Genomic DNA, 17,755 nt, shown 5'->3' on the forward strand with positions numbered 1-17,755 from the left:
AGCATTAGGAGAACAGTTGAACATTAAAAGCATCTGCCAATTCCTGCAGGACTGATGGGTATGTTGATCCAGACATGTACGATATGGATGACATCTGGTAGTTGAAAAAGTAATGTGTGCAGACTTAAGGCGGTGCTCCAGCATGGCCGCAGTCAAATGACTGAAACAAGTAAACGAGACTGCAAAACATATCTGTTGCAGAAGATTGAGGAAGTCATGGAAAGAAAGGGTGCGGTTAAATTTTAGGATGTTTGGCCTCACAGATGGATGGAGAACTGAAAAGATTGGTAATGCATACTAGCATATAGAAATTGGGACAATGACAGTGATGAAGTGATAGAAAGAAAAATTTAGGACTAAGAATATTTCTAATGTTTGGATGACTGCAAGCAAGAATAAAGTAGTTTGGACATGTTGGTGAAAAGGATTATTGTGATTGATCAAATACTGTGATTAACAGTTGCTGAGTTTAGAAGTGAATATGTCAAAAATTGAAATGTGTTCAGACTTGGAGTTGGAGATACTGCTGTGATAATGTGGGCAATTAAATGATTAAGAAGTACAAGACTAGCATGATCAGTCTATAAATAGAACAGTAAAATTTGACATGGGTTGGGGAGTAGAATGGTTATAGTGACTATGACAATGTTGTTGAAGGAAAATATTTCACTTTCATCCCTATTGGCAAAGCTTACCAATGTGTTGTTGCTGTCTCCATTTTGTATTTGTTTTTAATTCCATAAAAGGATTTGAGTTGATTGATGTTCACTTCTGATTTTATTATTAACTACCCTGATTATAAGATTACACTCATGCATTTTTATACTTTATGGATTGTCACATATTGTAGATAAGTTTTTTTTATATTGTATGACTATATGATTGACTTTATCTCTTTACAATCCTCTAGCTTGTTAAGCTGATATTGGACATTTTATTTCATATTCCTATAGATATATGATTAAAATCCCATTAATGGGCTTATTCTTTTTCTGTCTCAAATTGGTGTTTGTGTTTAATAGCTTTAACCCTCTCTCTTTTCCTCTCTCCATTCCTTTGTCTCCTCCTCTCTCCCCTCCTTGATCTCCTCTCTTCCCTTCTCTTCCCCTCTCCCTTTTCCCTTCCTCTCTTTTTCATTTGCTCTCCCCTTCCTCTTTCCTCCATCTGCTCCCCCTCTCTCCTACTGAGGTAGCCATGTATCTTCTTTACTGCAAGACATCTGTTTCTCTCCTTCTGCTCATACTCCTCCCATCTGGCACAAAGTCACCTTTCTCAATATTACCCTCTCCTTCTGTTAAGGATATCTTGTCTTATAAATTATTTGGTAACTTTACTGCTGCTGGTGACATGTAAAAAACACCCAGTCTATGCTAAGTTGTTGGAAGGGCATCTAGCTGTAAGAACCATACCAAAGCAGACAGTAGAGCCTAGCACATTCTTCTAATCTGACAGCTCCTTTCAAACTATGCCAGCATGGAAAATGCACCATACTATAAAGACTGGAGATAGAAATTCTGATAAATAGCTGTCTCCATTCACTAAACCTAAAAATTTTGTTTTGAGAATAGATGAAAGAAACAATGAATTGCTTGTGTATATTAATCTGAGCATGTAAAGCTGAAATGGATAAAAATTAAGTGAACCACGTGCAGCTGTGTTTTCTGTGTCAGCCTCTCGATTTTTTTCCAATCACCAAATAGTTTTCAGAAAGCAATGATTGTACTTCATTTAATTTTTTTCAGCCAAGTACACAATATATTTTGTGAGCAGAAGTAGGGTGATCTATTGTCTAAGCATAATTATTCTATTGGTATTTATTTTATCAACTCATCAGAACGATAAAAGACAAATATAACTTTAATGAGATTACTGAGGTTTAAATTCGGAGCATCTTCTATGGCTTTCTTCTGCCTTCTTTAACAACTTACAATTGTAAAACATAAGTATGAAGGGGTCAGTTAGTTATGGAATCAAACAATTTTGTTTCTTTTGTTTGAAACAAATTGTGTCTTGAATTAAATCCTAAGTACTATTAATTACTAATTTTAGAGTGTAAATCATTTAAATCAAACCTGAAATGCAAACCTTTAAAATACTTTAACATTTTAAGGTTAAAAACTGAATATTTTCCATTGGAAGTTATGGCAATAGATAAACAAAGATTTTATTATTCAGTGTTGCTGAAGAAATAAAACTGTTCATTGTTATTGTAAGTAAATTTCAGAAGTATGTAGCATAACTGTTTCCAGAATGTTCTTGTGTAATCATTACTGACAGTCATGTGTAATTGTTTGTGCAAACATTGCTATTATGTTATTGAAACAGATAGTGTATATCAGCATTTTATTTATAAGCTGTTGCAGTTGATTTAGCAAACTACAAAAAATTGTGTGGTATCTGAAAATCGAGAATGCCTGTAACAGAAGACTACAATTTTATTTTCATTCCCCAAATGTCATAAATCTATTGTTGGTTTCAACACTTCACAGAAGATTATACCATTAAGAAATAATAAAAGTAAATGTAATAGTTTTTGTGTGTACATTTATTCTATACCAGCTGTATCTGTGGATATTTTACTGTTATTTTGAAAACTATTAAGGTTGTTGGAAGTTTATAATGAACCATGAAATACATTTCTTTTAAAATTGTAATTTTTCTGAAGTATGTCAGTCTTGTGATGAGGTAAAGTAGTAGTGTAAGTGTAGCCTTAGGAGAGAACATCTTTGAAAACTATATTCCTTGTTATACATTTAGTACTTCTACTTTGAGCATTGTTATCAATTATCTTTATCTTCATGTCAACATGTGACAATGTTCTAAAAAGGACTACTTACAATTGTCCACCAAAAAGACTAATGTATTGGGTCATCCCATAAATAATGTGGTTTTTTTTCAATTGCATGAATTAAAAGTCGGAGGGGGACGGGATAAACTACCTGCATCAACTTGCTATAAAAGCAGGTAGTAATTTTAACTCCTGCTTATTCTTAGTGCAAGTTTTGAAGAATGCTGTTTGATTTTAACAGTTATGTTTTTAAAGCTATAATAGAAGTAACAAAGGAGCATATTCAGCATATTTTGCTTTATTAGTTCAATAAAGGCAACAAGTGTGAGGAATATTAATGCAGTATATGGGGATTGGACAAGAAGCATAAACCAGTGTTAATGGTGGTTCCAGAATTTCCAAGCCAGGAACTACAGTCTAGAAGATGAGCCTCATCCTGGAAGATCTGTAGAGCTCAACAAGGTCGTCCTGCAAACCCTGATGGGACAAAATCCTATTGTAACGGTTGAGGAACTAGCACAGAAACTTGGATTTGGTCATTCAACCATTTATCGACACCTGCGTGCCATCGGAAAACGACCATATTTAGTTTCAAGTTGAAAGGTGTTCTTCCATCAGGATAATGCTTGGCCACATACAGCGAGGATGACATTCCAAAGGATGGAGCAGTTTGAATGGGAGACAATGCCCCACCCACCATATTCGCTGGACACTGCCCCATCTGTTTATCATTTATTCCAGAATCTTCAAAATCATTTGGACAGAAAAAATATGAATTCTGTAGACAAGGCCAGAACAGTACTGGAGGAGTATTTTTCATCATGGACAAGTGAATTTTGGAAGAGGGGCCTTGCAAGTCTACCAGATAGATGGAAGATTATTGTAGAAAATGATGGAGAGTATATTTTAGATTAAAAAAGAACTTAGTTTATTTTAATTTTGAAAAATAAAGAAGTATAAAAAAAACCCATTATTTATGGGATGATCCAATACATAGCAAATACTTTAAACAATTATAACTATTAAATTAAATTGAAGATTTAATCTGTCTATGGCACAGTAGTGTTGGTAATACTATCATATCTTAATATATTTTAATTGATCTTAGTCACTAACAACTCTCAATGTAAAAAGGTGACAAATATAGTACAAAGAATTTAAAATATTTCTGAATTACTTTATAACTATTTAATCTTGTTACATTTGAAAACCTTTCTGAAATAGAATTCTGTTGAGATAGCATATTTTTAAAAATAAGTATCTTTAATTGAAAGATTTTACAGGTGGTAAGAAAAGGAAAGCAGTTGTTGGGAGCAATGAGATAAGATCTTTCTCTATTTTACAGGGGGAAAAAAGTGGTATTGGTGACTTTTGTGTTAACTAGGTATTTGATCAGTTTTGTAAAAAGGGGTATTTAATGAGGATAATGGACATTATTTATATATTATTAGTACTTATTTTGCCATCCTTAGTGAGATGAAAAATACATAAGGTGTTTGAAAGATTTGAAATCAAAACCTCAAGGCTTTAGATGATATAAAGCAGCTAGTGTTATGCATTGCTTTTTGTGTGTCCTAACTCTTTTGCAGAAATAATAGAAAAAGCAAAAGAAAATAGTTATTTGATGAGTCAAAGTTTTCAGGTTGGCATAAAGGACACTTTTCTCTAAAAAAACATTTAAAGTAGTAGTGTGCAGTATACATTGCTCACTGAAAATACCTAGATTGTTATTTCTAGTTACATTTTGGGGAAAGATGGAAGTTGAAATATTACTTTCTGTAGTTTACTCATGCTTTAATGTTTGCTGCCATCTGCTTTTTATTTGTCATCTAATCTTTTATCATAGATGAGCAATTTCTTCACACTTTTTCTGCACAACTTCTTACTGTTGCCGGTACTAATATTTATCCTGTGGTTTTTAATATGATGTTTCTCCTTATTTATTTTAGAATTCAAATAAATAATAAGTAAAGAAGAAAGCAAATTGGATTGTAAAATGATCAATTTAAAAAAAAAAAAGAATTACCAACCATTTTTCTTTTTTCTGTATTTCATCTATATTCAACTTTATTAAGAGAAGTTGAAGCTTTTCTTACTGATAGGAAAATATTCCTATGACAATTTTATTTGCTTGTATGATTTCAATGAATTTTCTATTTAATTTTCAAATACTTATGTAAAAACAAAACATTTAAAACTCCCTATCACCAACCAATTTACAACTAGGAGTGGATGCATATTTGTCATACCACGAACATTAGCCTGGTTGTCAACTGCAGCTTTTCAGTTCTTATTTGGAATAGCTACAATGCTAACTTGGATGTTTGTGATGAAGCTTGCATTGTTCACCCCTTATTTGTTCATTTGTTGTTTGGACTTTAACAGTTAGATACTGTTTGTCACATGCCATTTTGTATAATGGAATGGGTGTAGTTTATTATGAAACTGGCTCTTACATGCTTACATACAGCCACCCACACAGTTGAAACTATTGAAAATTTTGGTTTCAAGTTGCTAGAACACCCTGCATACATATGTGTGTATATATATATGTGTGTGTGTTTATAAATAAATCAAAACAGTTTGATCTATACATGTAACTCTTAATAAATATGTTGAGTGCCCTTTTTTAGCATGTCTACTCACACTCACCCACACACACACATGTATGTTTGTGTATATATATATAAATTATTATTAAAATTATGATTTAGGATATCTAAGAGATACCTCCACACTGGAAATAGCAGCCAAAACTTGACTTTAAAACCACAGTGGTTTTAGAGTCAAGTTTTGGCTGCTATTTCCAGCATGGAGGTATCTCTTAGATACCCTAAATTATAATTTTAATAATAATTATTACCTTTGAAGGTTTTTATTCCCATGCTGGCCACTTAATAAGATCGATATTTAAATTAACAATCTTATCCGTATTTATATATATATATATATACCTGAAGCAGTGACCCTCTCTTGTAGTGCATCAAGGTAGATTCTTCTGCAAACTTTCTTTTTATATTTTCCATACCCTGGTTTCTCTTCACTTTCTTTTTCATGGATGAGTCTGAGTTTATTTTCATTTTCTAAGTGCACCTCTTTGAGAGGGGATTTGTAACTGTCATTAGTGTTTATTTAAGCAATTTATTTTTTTTCTCCATCTCATAAGGACTCTCCTGTTTCAGGGAATTATGCTTTTGTACTTATTGGCTCTCTTCTCAGGGATAAATTTAATGCATATGGTTCACATTATTGACATGAATTCTTATCAGTGTCTTGCACAGATAGACTTTTAAACTAATTTTGCTGGAGTATCTGTTTTTCAATTGATTTCCAGTCAGCTTTGTAGAAGTTCAGACTAGATAGGGTTTGGGTGCTATCTGTGTTGGAATACATCTTTAATTAGTTTTGGGCCATACATTGTCAGTTCTATCCTGTCATGGTCTGATAAAATTGTTGGTTATATCTTCGGATTGTGGATAAGTTCCACATTGTTGGTGAAGCAGAGGTCTAAGATGTAATTGCTTCTTAATTGGGCAGAGTATTGTTTACTCCATGAACATTAAGCAGATATTCTGTTTGATATTCTGCTTGATTTCCCTCAGACTAATACTCTTTGCACCCTTCTCATTTTATCATATAATGTCCCTCCTAGAGGGCACGTTATAGATTTTTATTGAAATCCTATTAGCCAATTATTGAACTGGATGTTAGTTTAACATGTATGCAAAGTTTCTTGAAGATTGGTTTGCTGGCTTAGGCAGCAAGATGGTGACAGAAATTGCCATTTATATATAAGATAATACATGTACACGCACGCACACACACACACACACACACACACACGCACACACAGGCTTTTGGCAATTTGCTGTGCTTTAGAAGATACATGAAGCTTAGTGAAATCATAGTCATGACCAGTGCTGGTGACATGTGAAAGACACCTGTTCTGGTGACACGTAAAAAGACACCCAGTACACTCTATGGAGTGGTTGGCATTAGGAAGGGAATCCAGCTGTAGAAACCAATCCAAAACAGACTGGAGCCTGGGCTGCTCTCTGGTTTACCAGTTACAGCCAACTCATCTAACCTATGCCACCATGGAAAACAGATAATAAATGATGATGATATTAAGTGTTGCTGTAGCCTTCTCCTTCACTCTAGAATAACGATAGCTGGCAGGTTGGCTTATGAAATGTATAGTAATGATATACTAAAATAACAGTAATCTGGGACTGTTATAACAGCCTCTCTCGCAAAAAGTCACAAAATATCTGGATTGCACCTTATATATGTCATTTTGAATTAAAATTAAAGGATGTGTGTGTCTGGTTGACATTATATTGTGTAAAATCTACTGTATACTGCTAATTTTCTTCTTAAGCACTCCGTCGGTTATGACGATGAGGGTTCTGGTTGATCCGATCAACGGAAAAACTGCTCGTGAAATTAACGTGTAAGTGGCTGAGCACTCCACAGACACGTGTACCCTTAATGTAGTTCTCGGGGATATTCAGCATGACACAGAGAGTGACAAGGCCGGCCCTTTGAAATACAGGTACAACAGAAACAGGAAGTAAGAGTGAGAGAAAGTTGTGGTGAAAGAGTACAGAAGGGATCACCATCATCCCCTGCCGGAGCCTCGTGGAGCTTTAGGTGTTTTTGCTCAATAAACACTCACAACGCCTGGTCTGGGAATACTGCTAATAATAGTTGTAAAATTGATGGTATAATTTATTTTCAGTAGGACAGCGAGCTAGTAGATATAATAATATGCCATATTGAATGAATTAAGTGCATGAAACTATTCATGTACATTGAGCTGCAATTTTAAGGATATTGATTTTATCTTTTAACTTTCAGAGTTAATTACCATTAATAAATTTGATTTAACCCTTTAGTATTTAAACCGGCCATATCCGGCCAAAAGTATTCTGCCTGTTTTATGTGCAAACTGGCCAGATCTGGTCTCTCACACCAACCCTACAATATCGTTTTAGAAATTAACAGCTTCCTCATCAAAATCTCATAGCTACAAGATAATGCATGATTAGTTCAAAACAATGTGGATGAAAAAGCATAAATTTTGGCAGAATAATGCGAACACTAAAGGGTTAATTTAATTAACTATACAAATTCCACAAAAATTAGCCATGTGTGTACTTGAATTTATATTATATTCTATTTTAAATTAGTTTATCATATTTTTACTGAATATTTGTAAATTCAAAAAATGTTCAGGGGGAAAATATATTCCATGACAGCATTCATTTTCTTACAGGCAAAATTCAGACTTTATTTCAGAAATAGGATGTTTAACAATCTGTTTTAACCATGCCATATAACTAGACTAATACAAATTTACTACCAACCTTCCGCTTGGTTGTTTTTTTGTGATATTTCTGTACAAGAAAAATAATGAGCGATGCTGACCTTTCAGTTAGGATTGCTGGCTGCAGACTATATTTTTGATCCCAACTGTTTCTTCAAATAGCTTAAAAGGCTACAAAATAGTAAACTATTAAAAATTTGTAATACTGTAAATGCCTTTAAATGCTATATCTCTATGTTCTTAGACACCATAAGCAAGGAATACGTAATTGTATGTGAAGCGGGTTGTTTAAAGGTTAGATAAGCTACAAGTTACTGTCAGCTTCCTAAATTCTCATTATTTCATATTAACGGATGCTGTGCTGCAACGATGCATTTTTCATAAACTTACAATTATTTGACGACTTGCCAAAAAATATTTGAGATTTGAGGGTTTTCTCCAGGGAAACTAAAAACAAAAACACATTTCTTGTGTCCTAACTTCTTATATTAGTTACATCCAAGATGGAGTAGCTTACATTCATCAGTTGATCTGCTAAAACTGTTACAAATAAAGGATGCATGCAACAAAAATGAAGTTGATAAATTGTACGAATTAATAGAAATTATCAAATAGAAGAGGGAGTGAAACATCTTTGCTGAAATAGACTGCAAAATCACAGCAATCTTCCAGTATAGCCATAGCTATGTGTAAATAAAGTTTAGAGAGGATGTACTGAATGTTGTTTGCCAAAAGTTCTCAGTTAATTTACAGTGTGTTTTGTATACATTATTCAGTACATCACCCATTATCTGGATGCAAGCCATGGCCTACTTATGCTATTTCCCTAAGTCATTTTATAATCAATTATTTAGACTTGTTGGATTTTTAGAAGTTTTTTTTTATTTCTTTCATATTTTATGTAATTATACAGTTCTATATGTAAGAGATGAGGAATTATGTACATTATTTACATTATTTACAATTGACGGATATTTGTCCTCATCTTGTTTGTTGTTGACACAACATTTTGGCTGATATACCCTCCAGCCTTCATCAGGTGTCTTGGGGAAATTTCGAACCTGGGTTCTCATTCCTAAGGTATTTTTCAATTTTGTTGTTATTATCATTCAGGTCACTGCTTGGAATTGAACTCGAAATCTTGGGGTTAGTAACCCGCACTCTTAACCACTACGTCATATATCTATCAAACAAAATGAGGATAAATATCCGTCAATTGTAAATAATGTTTTATGTGATTGTTTGATTTCGTTTCTTAATTACTAGCACTATTGATTATCAAGATATTTTTTATATTGAGGCTCATGATACCTAGAATTTTATTTTCTAAACAGAAAACAATTTTGAGATGTCACAGTCTTTTAACAAAGTTTAAAGTAATTCTTTATAACCTAGGCACACAAAAAGGGAGCATTGTTACACTGTCTTTTCTGTTAGTATTAGCAATGAACACACAAAGAAATGAAAATAAGAATGGTGAACTATGTTCTCTAACCAACATGATAGTACCCCACTATGAAACATTGACATACAAGGGATCCTCTTCACATGATATACTTTTTAGAATGTAATTTGGTTCTTCTTTCAAATTTTGGAATAACATATTAATACAAATATATTTCGCATTTTAAGCAGTTGATCAAAATATATGTAGCTAGGATGTTTTATAAGTTAAATTGTATTTTGGAATTCTGTTGATGAAAAGACATATACTCTTTTACTTGTTTCAGTCATGTGACTGTGGCCATGCTGGAGCACCATCTTTAGTCAAACAAATCGACCCCAGGACTTATTCTTTGTAAGCCTAGTACTTAATCTATCGGTCTCTTTTGCCGAACTGCTAAGTTACAGGGACGTAAACACCCCCCCATCAGTTGTCAAGTGATGTTGGGGGGACAAACACAGACACACACAAACATATATATATACATATGCATATATATACGACGGGCTTCTTTCAGTTTCCGTCTACCAAATCCACTCACAAGGCTTTGGTTGGCCCGAGGCTATAGTAGAAGGCACTTGTCCAAGGTGCCACACAGAGGGACTGAACCCGGAACCATGTGGTTGGTAAGCAAGATACTTACCACACAGCCACTCCTGCGCCTATATTAACTTCTTAAATTTTAAATTAGAAACAACTCTAATAATATAAACATTTGTGTCACAAACTTAATGTATGTTTTGTTTATGTGCTTATTAGCTGCAAGATGTTAAGACACTGAATACTTCAAACTAGGGTAGAGGAGTCATCCTGTAGGTGAACAAGAATGGTGGATATTGATATTTTGCTGTTATTTCAGCTCAAGGGCATTATATATACCTGATTCACTCTGAGACAAATTCATGAGGTATATATGCAGATAACATAAAATCTATCTGCTGATGTTCAACTGTGCTGCACAAGTAAAACAAAATTAAATTTTGAATTAGAAGCATCTTTAATAATATAAACATTACTGATGTCACATAGTTAATGTGTTTTGTTAATGTGTTTATTGGCTGCAGGATAGCATCAGAGGGGGGTGGGGACCCTTTAAGACACAGACTGCTAAAAAAACACAGAATAGCTCAAACCAGAAAAAACAAATTACTGCATAGGTGAACAAGTGACATCAGTTATTTTGATATTAACTTATAATTTCTGTAGGGAAAGGATTAAAATTTTATCTTTGAGTTTTTATACCGATTAAAAAAATAGTTCATCATTTGTAAATTAGCAATGTAAATAGTACTAGTTTTTTTTCTTTCTTCTACTAAAATGCTAAAATAGATAAGAAAAGCACATTTGATTCAAAGAACTTGAAGCAATTACAGAACTAGTATAATTCAGTGTTGTATGAATAATGATGTTGACAGAATGAATGGCATCCTACTGTCTTATGACCAGCTATCTTTCAAAGCTTATACTCCAAGTGAACAAAAGAAGAAAAAGTAACTAAATAAGATAACATGGAATGTGAAAATGCTAATCTTTGTTGTATTTCATCATTGGAGAACACCTTCTCCTTTCAAATGATTGTGTGTTCATAGCACTCTTGATTTATTGGGTAAGGGACTTTGGGATGCTGATATTTTAACTTTGTTGCATGTCTCCTCAGCCAAAGCTATCCCAGACCAATGAATCTAAAAAGTTTTGGCACCAGTTTATGGGATTCAGCTAACAAATTATTTGCTGATGTGTGCTGATGTCATATCAGCTGGCAGACATTAGCATGCATCAGCAAATAATTTGTTCATTGAATCCTAGAAACAAAAACCAAGCATCTTGTTAGATTTGTTGATTTGGGATAGCTGAGGAGACAACATAACTAGGTTTAAACACTTGTATCCCAAAGTTCCATTATCCCAATAAATTGAGTGTGTTGTAGACACACATTTGTATGAAAGTTCTTCCCCAATGATGAAATACAACAGTAATTAGCAAATACACATTTGAAATTGCCAGAATTTTGATTCTCACTATAAATATGACAAGTTATTAAAAAGAGAAATAATTTCATTGTTAGTTGGTCCAGTTTTAAGAATATGACCTCATTTAAGCCTAAAAAGGTTCTTTCTTATTTTTTTTTATTTTTCAAGCTATTTATTGTTATATATTTCAAGGTGTAAATGAATTACTTAACAAATTAGGTTGTAAGGGCACTATTTGGAGACTTCATATGTATTTAGGGCAAAATCAGTTGGATAGAGAACATTGTTTTTCAGCTCAAACTTATAGAAGGATGCAAACTCAGCCTTTTATGTTAACAAAGTACTTGGGAATTAACTAATGTTCCTGTCACGTAGTGGTGAGCTGTACCACTTCATAATTGTTATTTACAGCCTGGTAGCAGGATTATTTAAGACATAAGTGTTTTAGGCATGGACACAATAGTACCAATGAGGAAATACAAATCATGGCCCTTTCAGGTGGTAGGCTAGCTCTAACAGCAAGCTGTAGCTCGTATCTTTCATTGGATATAAATTTTGTTGTAGTATTCTTGTAATTGATAAAAAATTATGGGATTAAAGTTGGAAGTTTAAAAAAAATATTACTAAAATGCTATATCACAATCACCTTACACTTTGCAAACGTTTGTATGATGAATGAAGCTTAGCATCAAGAATTCTGGCCTCCCTATATCTCATATCCTCCTCTTTGGAGGCTATAGTAGAAGGCACTTGTCCAAGGTGCCACGCAGTGGGACTGAACCCGGAACCATGTGGTTGGTAAACAAGCTACTTACCACACAGCCACTCCTGCGCCTATTATATATTAATTATGTATATTAATTATATATATATATAATTATATATATTATTTATATTAATTTAGTAATAATATTTTAATGACAATAATTATTATTATTAAATACTACGGCTTTTCTTCTGTGCCGAAACTAGCTATATGGTGCATAAGCTTAGTTTACACTAGGGCTGCCCAATATCCATTTTGCACACCTGTTATGACCACCTACCCTCCCCCACCCCCACCATTTTAATTTGTACATTAACATTTTCACCTCGTACGTTTCATGTGCTGTGTATGTGAATACATATATTTTGAGCATACCCTTATAACCACTCCTTATAACCCTCATACAAGTGCCCTGGTGTGTGTCATATACAGTTGAATATTTAGACATTTAATACTTAAACTGCCCTATGTAACCACCCTAATCTCATGCCCACTTGTTGGATCTTGCTCAAGATGTTGGACAAGATGGGGGAGACTGGTTCATTTTAATTCACCGAATAAACTCTATATCAAAGCTCTATGCAAGCTAGCAAGCATTTTTGCAGATCTTCGTTTCAGGTGATGACAAAATTTTCACAACTACCTTACCGCAACCACTTCCAAGTACTCAATCTCAGAGCTGCTACCATCAATGTTGGCACAGTGAAAGGAAGGAGGGGGAGATTGTTGAAATGTTAGAGGTCGCCATGTTGATGTGTGTGGTGTACGAGAAGTTAGATGGAGGGAAACCTCAGCTAGATTCTTCACGAGTAAGAGACAGGGATTCAAATTCTTCTGGGTTGGCAGAATAATGGAGTGGGTGGAGTAGGCATACTGTTTGCAGAAAAGTGGATAGATATGGTAATTGAAGTGGTCAGAGTATGTGATAGGATAATTAAAATGAGACTTATCATAGGTAAATTAACAGTTAAATTTATCTCTGCTTATGCCCTTCAGTCTGGGCTGTCTGATGAGCAGAAGGACCAATTCAATGAGATCCTTTTGCAGACCACCTCAACAACAAATGACAGAGACGTTATTATTGTTCTTGTTTGTCCCCTCTATGTTTAGCCCCTTGTGGGCAATAAAGAAATAAAAGACGTTATTATTGCGGCTGGTGACTTCAGGAGACATGTTGGACAGCACCCCCATGGATTCCAGGGAGTGCATGGAGGCTATGGTTTTGGATCTAGAAATGAGGAGGGAACATGATTGCTGGAGTTCTGTGATGCAAATGATCTCATGATCTGCAACACTAACTTCAAAAAACCAGCCAGCCACCTAATCACTTATCAGTCTGGTGAACACATAAGCCGAATTGACTACCTCCTCACCAGGCAATGAGATAGATGGATGCTTAAAAATGCAAAGTCTTTCCAAGGTGAAGAGTGGACAACCCAACTTAGGTTACTAGTTAGTGACTTCAGAATTAGAGCTAGAAAGACCCAGAGAAATAAGCCAATCTGGAAAAGAAGACTATGGAAGCTCAAAGACCCAGCAAACAGACAAAAATTTAAAGATTTGCTAACGGAAGCTGCTGCAAAAGAGAGGAAGAGTTGGGGACATATAGCTTAGAGGACAACTGGAAGTTCTTGAGTGACAATCTACTGAGAGCTATGGATGAAATCTGTGATTGGTGTAGAGTCCCAGCTAAACCAAAGGTGACATGGTGTTGGAGCAAGGAGGCTGACAGTGTTATAAAAGCAAAGAGATAGGCCTGGAAAGAATGGAAAAATGGTGGAAGCAGAGAATTATATCGGGTAGCCAAAAGGGTAGCTAGATGTCAGGTATACATAGCAAAAGGAGTAGCTGAAGTTAAGAGGTTTGCAAATGTCCTTCAACATGAGGATCAGAGGCATGAGGTGTTCAGGATTGCAAAGCAGTGTATCAGAAAATGGAGATGTGGTGGATGAGAAATGTGTGTGAATGGATAATGGTATGCTTGCACTTAGTGACTCAGAGAAGAAAGATGCTTGGGAGTGTCACTATAAAAGGTTACTGAATGTGGAAAATGAATGGGAGAAGGAGAGTTTACCAAATATCAAACCAATTGAGGGAGAGGTGATAGTAGCATAATAGATAAGGCAGTTAAAGACATGAAGGCAGGGAAAGCTCCTGGGCCATCAAGAATCACTGCCAAACTATATCTCTGCATCCCTTCCCTTCCTCACATTTCTGCTTCATGTACTATGATTACCTCCCACTCCCCAATCTTGTCCTCTTGGCCCGGTACCACTATATCATTGCTCTCTGCTTACCCCTGACCTGTGCATTCTACCCACATGCCTTCTCCCATTCTATTATTGCTATTTGCTAGCCCCCAACCTGGGTGTTCCATTCACACAAGAAAACTTTCCCTCATCCTACCCCAACAAACCAATTTATATGTCTTTCTTGCATTTCCTCCTTCATTCACTATGCCTAACTTTTACTCCCCAATCTTGTCCTTGTTCTTCACCCCTGTTACTCTGTATCCAGTAGCCCCTCACTCGCACTCTTAATCACACTTCCTTTGCAATATCCTGGCACTTGCCACTATCTGTATCTCTCCCTTCCTTTACTCAAACATCTCATTTATACTCTGATCCTCGTTCCTTGTGAGCATGTCCGGCATTTTGCCACAATCTTCATCCTGTGGTTTCCCACTCACTCTTTCTCTCTCTCTCCTTCACTTCCCTCAGGTTGGGCAACTGTGTATTTTCTTTGCGGTAGTACACCTGTTTCTGTCTTCATTCCTGATCTTTCTCTCTCTGGCTGGATAATCTTGTACTTCCTCTTCAGCAAGACACCTATATCTGTCTCACTATAACCTTCTCATCATCACTTCCTCCAGTGTCTCCTCCCCTCTTAAAAGTTTTTGTCTTGCAAGTACTTGGTGATCCTGCCACTTAAAAGCATCCAGTCCACATTGTAAAGTGGTTGGTGTTCGGAAGGGCATCCAGCTGCAAAAACCTTGCCAAAACTGATCTCACTTGTGCTTGTTCCACATAAAAAGCACGAAGTCCACTCTGCTGAGTGGTTGGTGTTAGGAAGAGCATCCACCTGTAAAAATCCTGTCATAAGAGTCACAGAAGTCTGGTGCAGGCTTCAACCTGGCCAGCTCTTGTGGTACCATCCCACCCATGCTAGCATGGAATACAGACGTTAAATGGTCTCTGCACAGCCAAGGTCATGGCAATTTTGCAATCTATGGACTGTCTCAATAAACGCAGCAGTATAATATTCACCTGCAAACATCCGGCACTAAATCTATTCTCGAAATACAAATAATTACAACCCCACCCTGCTCCTGTCTCCCCATAACTCTCATTCTTTTTCCCACTCATCCACCCCCACTAGCACTTCCTATTAAACCAACAATATTCCCCCCCCCTTTTAATTCCTTAATTGTCAGTTACAATTTTCCATCTGTATTTTTACTTACTACCTAAAATATTCTTCTCTCCTTATATTTCTACTCTTTCCTCCTTCTACCCCGTCCACCCATGAACATACAGGTACAGATGCTTACATATACTTTCACCACTTCATTTTTTTTTTCTTGTACCAATTTACACATTTTGACTGTAAAACCACTAACTGTGCTTAAAACTCCCCACCCTACCTTGCTTTATTCATACATACTTTCTTTTGTCTCTCACAACCAAAAATATTTCCCCACCCTCTCCCCTCCAATTTCTCTACTCTTCAAATGCCAATCCCACTACTGAATTCTGTGATCAAGCTAAAACTACTATATTATCTACCAATTCCTCCTTTCTCCCACTCTCCTATATTTTATTTTATTTTAAAAAATTTATTTTTCTTTCTTCTTTCTTCCCTTCTATTACTTATTTCTCCCCAATATACTGTGCCCTCCACACATTCTGGTTGAATTTTTGCATCAACATGTACCTCTTTTTAACAATGTAGCCTTTAATCTAATCGAGATATCCTTGGCCTGAAGAGTAGCTGATGGTATGCACCTCACTTGAATTTTGCCACTTCTGAGGTTCCACTCGCTATGAAACATATGTAGCCTGGATTTCCCACACTCCATTCCATAACTTAGCTCTTTTATTCTTTTTCACACACTGGGCAAACCTGGTTGCCTACTGAGAAATATAAAAAGAAATTTTTTCTGCTCATTGTTCTTCTATGAAAGAAAAAAATCCACAACCTTCCATCTCAATAAACCACTATTGTTTCTGAAAGTTGTTTTTTTTTATATTCATTATGGATTGCTTGAAGCTAACTTTCTTCCTTCACCTTGATCCCTGGATCTTACATTTTTATATATATACTAGCAGTATTGCCCGGCTTTGCAAAATAGTTGCATTTAATTCAAAGCGTTAAAAATGTTATGAAAACAATTGGTATGTGTTCACACAGTCCAAACGATTAATACGAAAAAACCCTCTAGGCTACATCCCAAAAATTCATTTCTTTGCCAAATTTTTACAATGTTTACGCCGATTCGTTTTTATATCGTGATTTTTTATTTTTCATGCAATTTACGCATGCTTGCACGTGTGGTGAACAACAGTTCATGTCAAACAGCTGACTGAATAAAGTTCACTATACAATGCATGGGATAAACAAACACATTATCGATTTTTGCACTTGCGAGATGAATTTCGGAACAAATAGCACAGTTCAATTTTCATTCACCTAAACTTTAAGTGACCCATTTTTGGTGGTTCTACAATTTGTTGGCTAGGAGATGTGCCAGGAAGTTAAACACACAGACACACACTCAGATACACACACAGATACACATACAGACACACAAGTTGAGTTTTATATATATAGATATATATATATATGGCCTTGTTTTTTAAGTGTGTGTTGTCTGTATGTTGAAAGATACAGAAATACACATGCACACACAAAATAACTCTACCCCCCTTTCTCTCTCTTACACACACGCACACACACATACATATATCTATACAAGACAATGATCATTACGTATTTTTCTTTTATTGGAGTAAATTTGGCTTACAGCTGTTTCCAGTAGTCATTATAGGTGTGTTACTGATAGGTTTACTCAGTTGGTCTGTTGATGAGTTGAGAAAAGTTGAGTGATCATTTCTGATTATAACAAAGCAGAACACTGAAGGAATGATACACGGATGAGAGAGGTGGGAAGAAAAGAGGCAAGTGGAAGAGTGATAAAAAGGAAAGAGCAGGATAAGTGGACCGCAACCGGGGATTGACAGTGTGGAATGGTGAGTGATTATAACCTCAGACCTGCCACAAGAATACTTAGAGTTCTTTATCAATCTAGACAATATTGTTAGCCTGGTGTACTAACAGAGAGCTTATGAAGTATTTTGCCCAGATTAATAATCTCTCTTAACTCTATTTTATTTATATATACACGTATATATATAGTAAGAAAAAGGGAGGAAGAGAATTTCGATTATCCCTATGTGGT

The 17,755-nt window shown here is 35.3% G+C and overlaps 1 protein-coding gene and 1 long non-coding RNA gene across 9 annotated transcripts in view; one reads left to right on the forward strand and one right to left on the reverse strand.

The window, feature by feature from the left end:
* The window catches only part of LOC115216317 (partitioning defective 3 homolog), a 143,094-nt gene that overhangs the window by 20,920 nt on the left and 104,419 nt on the right, over positions 1-17,755 (forward strand). The gene's annotated exons all lie outside the window — the stretch shown is intronic.
* LOC118765057 lies at positions 1,216-14,650 on the reverse strand. The gene is made up of 3 exons (XR_005000902.1): positions 14,525-14,650; positions 11,378-11,384; positions 1,216-1,227 (listed from the first exon to the last, which is right to left on the reverse strand). It is a non-coding gene; the product is annotated as an uncharacterized LOC118765057 (long non-coding RNA).

Source organism: Octopus sinensis, linkage group LG10 (assembly GCF_006345805.1).
Source record: "Octopus sinensis linkage group LG10, ASM634580v1, whole genome shotgun sequence".
NCBI lineage: Eukaryota > Metazoa > Mollusca > Cephalopoda > Octopoda > Octopodidae > Octopus > Octopus sinensis.